The sequence below is a fragment of the Arabidopsis lyrata genome (assembly GCF_000004255.2).
Source record: "Arabidopsis lyrata subsp. lyrata unplaced genomic scaffold ARALYscaffold_3, whole genome shotgun sequence".
In the NCBI taxonomy this organism is placed as follows: Eukaryota; Viridiplantae; Streptophyta; class Magnoliopsida; order Brassicales; family Brassicaceae; genus Arabidopsis; species Arabidopsis lyrata.
Window position 1 is genome coordinate 24,313,215 of NW_003302553.1, and position 7,500 is coordinate 24,320,714.

The following is a 7,500-nucleotide window of genomic DNA, read 5'->3' on the forward strand; positions in this document are numbered from 1 at the left end:
TGCATGCATGTTGCATATTTGAGTTGTTTCAGGTGCTTCGGGGCTATTGGTGTTCAGAAAGAGGAAAAACATAGCTGAAAGTCACATTTGGACCATTCTGCTCGATCACCAGTAGCAGAGAGGGAAGCAGTCAGCTCAGCAGACCATCAGGAGTGTTCTGCTCGATCACAGGGCAGTCCATCCTGCCAGTTCACAGTTCTGCTCGATCACAGGGCAGTCCATCCTGCCAGTTCACAGTTCTGCTCGATCACAGGGCAGTCCATCCTGCCAATTCACAGTTCTGCTCGATCACAGGGCAGTCCATCCTGCCAGTTCACAGTTCTGCTCAATCACAGAGGAAGAGGAGCAGTCCATCCTGACAGTCTACCCACATACTCGATCGCAGGGTTAAAGAAGCAGTCCAGAGCGTGCCACCAACCAATCTACTCGATCACCACCTCCCCGCAGCCACTTGATCACAAGCTTCACAGTCTTCTCAGATCCCAACTCAACCAGACATTGAGCATAAGGAAGAGAAGAGGATGAAGCAGAACTCGAGCACATACTCGACCTAAATGCTCGATCACGACATGCCCAGAGCAAGAAATCGCAAAGGCGTCAACTTTATTCAACCTCTCTACTCGATCACAAGGGTCGAGTATCTCCGTAAACCGCCTTAATACTTTGTCGTCTTGTGATTTAGGGTTTCCTAGTATTTGCTATAAATAGGTTGTTTCTCATAATTTTCAGACTAAGTTTTATTCTGTCTAAGTCTTTTTCTGCAGAACAATTAGGCTTTTCTTCATATTTGTAATCCAGATTTCTCTTAATCTATTGAGTATTTGCTTTTGATTTCTTCTACAAAGTTGTTCATTTTGTTGAGATCTTGCTAGTATGAAGTTTTTATGCATTTCTGGGTTTATGTTCATGTTCATGAGTTTTGAGTAGTGATTAGGGTTCTTGAGGATGGGTTAGAGTAGTTTGGAATCCTTGATCTGCTGGGTGGTTGAGTTTGATTGGTAGATCCCTTCTGGATTAGTTGTTCTTAATGCTGATTGCTTTCTGATCAACTGGAATCTGAGCCCAGACATTTCCGCACCCAAAAGGTGTTCGATGAAATGTCTGAACCACTAATTCCAGAGATTCGTGGCTCTGTACCAAGGTATTGGTTACAGGGAGCGTTTTGGCTTAGACTTGTTGTTTCGTAATGCCTGTTAGGTTAGCTCTCGTCAATGGTGATTGAGTCTGGGACTAGCTTTGCTTGAGGATTTCTGTTGCGGTAGCACTTTGATTTGGCTATTGAACTTGTTGTCTAGGGATAGTTTGTTGAGCATGTTAACCACCTGTTAGATTAAGGAGACTTCACTACTCGATTACCCCATCCTCGGGAATTTCTCTTCCAATTGATTTCTTTGTTCACATCGCTATTGATTGCTTGATCTCGTTACTTGTTGCTTAGTTTTTGCATTTTTTACTTATTTCACTTGAAGTACTCGACCACACCCAGCGGTTTGGAAACGGACTGTGCAGTCGAGTACATTTGTTGTAGTTTTTTGTTGGTACTCGACCTGGCACTCGACCACATCCAGTGCTTGGCATCAAGCTGTGTGATCGAGTGTGTTATCTGTTTCTGTTAGAATTATTGTTTTCTGCATGATCACTGGAACTGTTAACAACATCAAAACCTGTCATTGCTTGGCTTGACTCTGTGAAATCTGATTGCATCTTGATTGCTAGCATCACACCCATTTGGATTGACACCTTAAATACTGCAATGACATGATAGTGATTTAAGGATAATTGATCTTAGCGAAAATCTTACTATCAATTTGGCGCCGTTGCCATTTGGGTGTTTGTTTGTTACATTTGAGATTTCAGACTTGCTTAGATCAAGTTCTATTTCAATTTTCACTTAGGTTACTAACTTTTTGTTTTTCTTGTTGTCTTCTTGATCCAGGTACAACCCTGCTGTATGCAAACTCGATCAAAAGGCAACCAGAACCTCCTTTTCAACGATAACATTGACCGTATTGACAGAGAACTAAGGGAAAGGAGAGACACTACAGACCTTGAACACAACCATCCTTTCAGAATGGCTGATGAACAAGATATCAACAATCTGCCTGCAAACATTGGTACTGGAGATGCACCAAGAAACCACCATCAGAGGCAAGGAATTGTGCCTCCTGCTGTCCAAAACAACAACTTCGAGATTAAAAGTGGTCTCATCTCGATGATTCAAGGAAACAAGTTCCATGGTCTGCCTCTGGAAGATCCCTTAGACCACTTGGATAACTTCGATAGGCTCTGCAGCCTAACCAAGATAAACGGTGTTAGTGAGGACAGTTTCAAGCTGCGCCTGTTTCCCTTCTCACTGGGAGACAAAGCACACCAATGGGAAAAGACATTACCTGCTGGCTCCATCACATCTTGGGACGATTGCAAGAAGGCCTTCTTAACAAAGTTCTTCTCAAATTCAAGAACTGCAAGGCTTAGGAATGAAATCTCCAGTTTTACCCAAAAGCCGTCTGAATCCATTTGTGAAGCCTGGGAGAGATTCAAAGGCTACACTATACAGTGTCCACACCATGGTTTCAAGAAGGCTTCTCTACTAAGCACACTTTACAAGGGAGTTCTGCCCAAGATCAGAATGTTGCTGGATACTGCTTCTAATGGGAATTTCTTGAATAAGGATGTTGAAGACGGCTGGGAATTAATTGAGAACTTAGCTCAATCCGATGGTAATTATAACGAGGATTTTGATCGCTCCAACAGAGGTATTGGAGAATCGGATGCAAAGCATAGTAAAGAGATGAAAGCTCTTAATGAGAAACTGGATAGGCTTATCCTTGGCCAGCAGAAGAATGTGCACTTTCTACTTGATGACGAGCAGTATCAAGTCCAAGGTGGGGAGGGGAACCAGTTAGAAGAGGTCAGCTACATCAACAATCAAGGCGGCTACAACGGGTATAACAACTTCAAGACTAACAACTCCAACCTTTCTTACCGCAGCACCATCGTTGCTAATCCACAGGATCAAGTGTATCCTCCACAACAACAGCAGGGTCAGCATAAACCTTTTGTTCCATACAACCAAGGTTTTGCTCCCAAGCAACAATTTCAGGGGAACTACCAGCAGCAACCACCACCTGGGTATGTACCTCAGCAGCATCAAAGTTCTGCTTCTCCTGACTCTGACATGAAGCAAATGCTACAACAGCTTCTCCAAGGACAAGCATCTGGCTCCATGGAGATTGCTAAGAAGATATCTGAATTACACCATAAGTTGGATTGTAGCTACAATGACCTGAATGTAAAAGTAGAAGCATTGAGCTCCAAGGTCCGATACTTAGAGGGACAATTTGCATCCACTTCTGCTCCGAAACCTCCAGGGCAACTCGCAGGGAAAGCAATTCTGAATCCAAAGGAGTATGCTAATGTTCATGCTATCACCCTAAGGAGTGGAAGAGAGTTATCCACCCGAGAGGGACCCAAGCCAGTCACTGAGGACAGTGCAGACCAAGATGGGGAGGATTTCAGTCTCAATGAAGATCAAGTTGACAAACCAGCTGAAGTACTCGATGGACATACTCGATCAACAACTCGAGTAGCGGCTATACCTGCTGAAAAACCAGTTGCTGCTAAGAACAAGGAGAAGGTTTTTGTTCCTCCTCCTTACAAGCCCCCACTTCCATTTCCTGGTAGACAAAAGAAAGCGTTGGCAGATAAGTACAGAGCTATGTTTGCAGAGAACATCAAAAACGTTGAAGCCAGGATACCTCTTGTTGATGCTCTCACGCTTATTCCGGATTCCCACAAGTTTCTGAAAGAATTGATCAGGGAGAGAATTCAAGAGGTTCAGAGAATAACAGTTGTGAGCCATGAGTGCAGTGCCATCATACAGAAGAAGGTTGTCCCAGAAAAGCAAGGAGACCCTGGTTCATTTACTCTACCATGCTCCCTAGGTTCATTGACTTTCAATAAATGTCTTTGTGACCTAGGAGCATCAGTAAGTCTCATGCCACTCTCAGTAGCTAAGAGGTTGGGTTTCAACAAGTATAAATACTGCAATATCTCCTTGATCTTGGCTGATAGGTCTATTAGACTACCTCATGGGTTATTAGAAGATTTACGTATCAAGATTGGAAATGTAGAGGTGCCTACAGACTTCGTAGTGCTAGACATGGATGAAGAACCAAAAGATCCCTTGATCTTAGGAAGGCCCTTCTTGGCTACAGCTGGAGCAATCATAGATGTTAAGCAAGGGAAGATTGATCTTAATATGGGGAAGGATTTAAAAATGAAGTTTGACATCAATGATGATATGCAGAAGCCGACAATAGAAGGACAGACCTTCTTAGTTGAGGAAATGGATCGGCTAGCTGATGAACTTCTAGAGGAACTTGCTGAAGAGAATCACTTAAAAACTGTTTTGACCAACAGTGGTAAAGTTGGATATCTCCCTAGTGAGACTTTGAGTTCTAAGAAGTCCTTAGACTTACACAAGGGATTGATGGGGTCTGAAACAAAGGTTATGAGAGCTAATGAAGTAAGTTCAACACATGCTCGACCAACTGATTCCACCAACAACTCGAAGAAGCCTCCAACTGGCCCTGAGAGCTCATGCTCGACTGAACAGCTCGAGCAACAGCTTAAAGCAAGCACTCTGGCATCAAATGATTGGTTAGAACTCAAGGAGAGGTCCAAATGGCAGGACAAAGCCATAAGGGAGTTAGCAGACATTGTGAAAGAGCTGAAGGATCAAATCAAAGAGCTCCATGGAAAAGCCAACCAAGTGCCACTCAACATCAAGGACATCCAAAAAGAAGGTTTCTTCAAGGACATGGCCACTGAGTACCCAATTGCAGACCTATCAGAAGAGCATGCTGAGTTTGACGATGCATCTACTGAAGAAGAAGAGGAGACCTCGTTTCCTCTCTGCAAACCACCCTAAGCCTAATGAGTGTGAGGAGTCAAGCTTAGAGACTTAAAACAAGCTCACTTGGGAGGAAGTCTCATGTCTATCCACGTACATATTTTTATTTCCTTGTTATTTTTAATGCGTTTGGTAGTGTTTTGGTTTTCAGGAAATGAGTATCAAGTGCAAAGTGAAGTGGTCTTGATTTTTGAATTTTGGAGGTTATACTCGATGAAGCATATGGGATGACAGTGGTACAGTGCAATCGAGTATGAAATGGGTCTCAGTTTCAAGATTTTTGAAGTTTCAACATGTCACTCTATCACGCGAGGCCACATGCTGATGAAGAGTTGCAGTCGAGTATGATGTGATTTTTGATCCAAATTTTTCAAAATCAAGATCATACTTGACCAACAGAAGCCATATGGTAATGAGATGACATGGTCGAGTATCAAGAAGGAGAAGGAGCAGAAGCACAACCGTAAGACTCCTCAATGGCCTGGCAGTACACACAAGCAGGCATTGATGAGCACATCAACTCCTTCTTCACTTGAGGTAACAACTCCACTTCCCCATTGTTTATACCATCTCATGTCTTCTTTCTTTATTTATTTGTCCTGAGTACTCTCTTCCAAATTTTTGTTACACAGAGGACTGTGTAATTTAAGTTTGGGGGAGGGCTCAGGAAGTATTTGATGAGTTTGCTTTGTCCTTGTTTTCAAATTTTTCTTGCATTGTACATATTGTCTGCATTCATCTATGTCATTGAAAAAACCCTAAAAATTTGAAAAATTTCTGAAAATGGTTTCACAAAAATAGAGTGTTCATGTAGTTGCATTTTCATTTTAAGATTGAATCTAGAATGTGTCATATAGGATTGTTGCATATGCATAGGGGATGATGATGAGATAACCTTGTAAGCATGCTCATTTACTGAATGAATTCAATGCCCTCGTTACTAGTTGTTTAATGCTTGTGATAGAACTTGAATTAAGACTGCACCATATTTGGAATTCACAACTTGACTCTCTTGTTTTAATTGAAGCATGCTGGATGTGATTCTTTTCCCTATCTATTAGAACTTGAACTTGACTTATAATTATCATGTCTTTGCATTGTTGTTGAACTTGTGGCTACCAATACACATACTTGGATTTTCTTTCACCTTCTACCACTCTTGCTAATCCAAGTAGCTGATTCCCATCATTGGAACAGTTTCCCCCACCCTGAACCTAACCTTTCTTTCAAGCCCTGAATAAATTTGTGTATGTGTGAGGCCTATTTCCGGATTGAGCTTGGTAGAAAGTGTTAGGTATGAACCGACAAGAATGGTATCCCATGTAGTTCTAGTCGACGCTTTTTGGGCTAGATAGGACTAGGTGGGAGTTTTACTTTGGGTTTGGGAATGTGTTTGGAATAAAATTGAGAAAGAAAGACAAGTGTTATTGTTCTTAGGAGATGGAAGTGAAACAGAAAAGAATATCATGTTAGTCTAGTAAAGGAATTGGGAAGCTTGAAAATAAAAGAAGTTAGGCTCTGTGCAAAGTAAAAAGAAAGGCAAAAGCCTAGAGTTGTCTTAAGTCATGAGATGAGAAGAAGAGCCTTAGTTGTTAAAGAAAGTCCCAATCCGCTAGAAAGTCTAAAAGAAAACCTCTCCTTAGAACAAAAACCAAAAACAAAGAATGGGTTGATCCAAGAGATTATTGAAACATGCCTTGAGTGCAAAAGGGTAGAATTAGGATCATTTCTGGGGTTTAGAGATAGGACCATCTATAGAGTTTGATATGATTATGGTTATTTGGGTAGATGGGGTCTGTTCTTGTATGCGTAGGTTGGTTCTAACCTTTAGCATTCTACTAAAGCTCTGTCCATTCATGAGAGTTCCCTGTTACTGTGAAAAAGTCTGAAACCATTTACAGAGGGACCATCTTTGTTTCTCAGCCTTGTCCTTTAAACCAAATGAGTTCTTCAACAATGTTTTGCTTGATTCATGGTTTGAGCTTAATCAATGTTAAAGGGAATTGATGATCTGAAGGTGTGTGTAGATTGGAACAAATGTTAGGTTGTCTTGTGATGAATATGGCTAAAGTTTTTAAGTAGAGTTTGGTCTCTAAGCATTCCACAATTACTAACTTGGACATTGAGTTCATTTGCTTTGTCTGCATGCTTTGGTTCTGAGTCCCCGCTTTCAAACCTCTCCTCCAGCTTGTTCTTAATTGTTTGCTTGAGGGCAAGCAAAGACTAAGTTTGGGGGAGTTGATATGTCTATATTTTACTTGTTTTGAGCATCCATTTAGCATCACTTTATCATCATTTCGTCATTGTTTCATACCATTCTTCATCATTTGTCATCACTTTGCATGATTAGGGTAGTTTTGCATGCATGTTGCATATTTGAGTTGTTTCAGGTGCTTCGGGGCTATTGGTGTTCAGAAAGAGGAAAAACATAGCTGAAAGTCACATTTGGACCATTCTGCTCGATCACCAGTAGCAGAGAGGGAAGCAGTCAGCTCAGCAGACCATCAGGAGTGTTCTGCTCGATCACAGGGCAGTCCATCCTGCCAGTTCACAGTTCTGCTCGATCACAGGGCAGTCCATCCTGC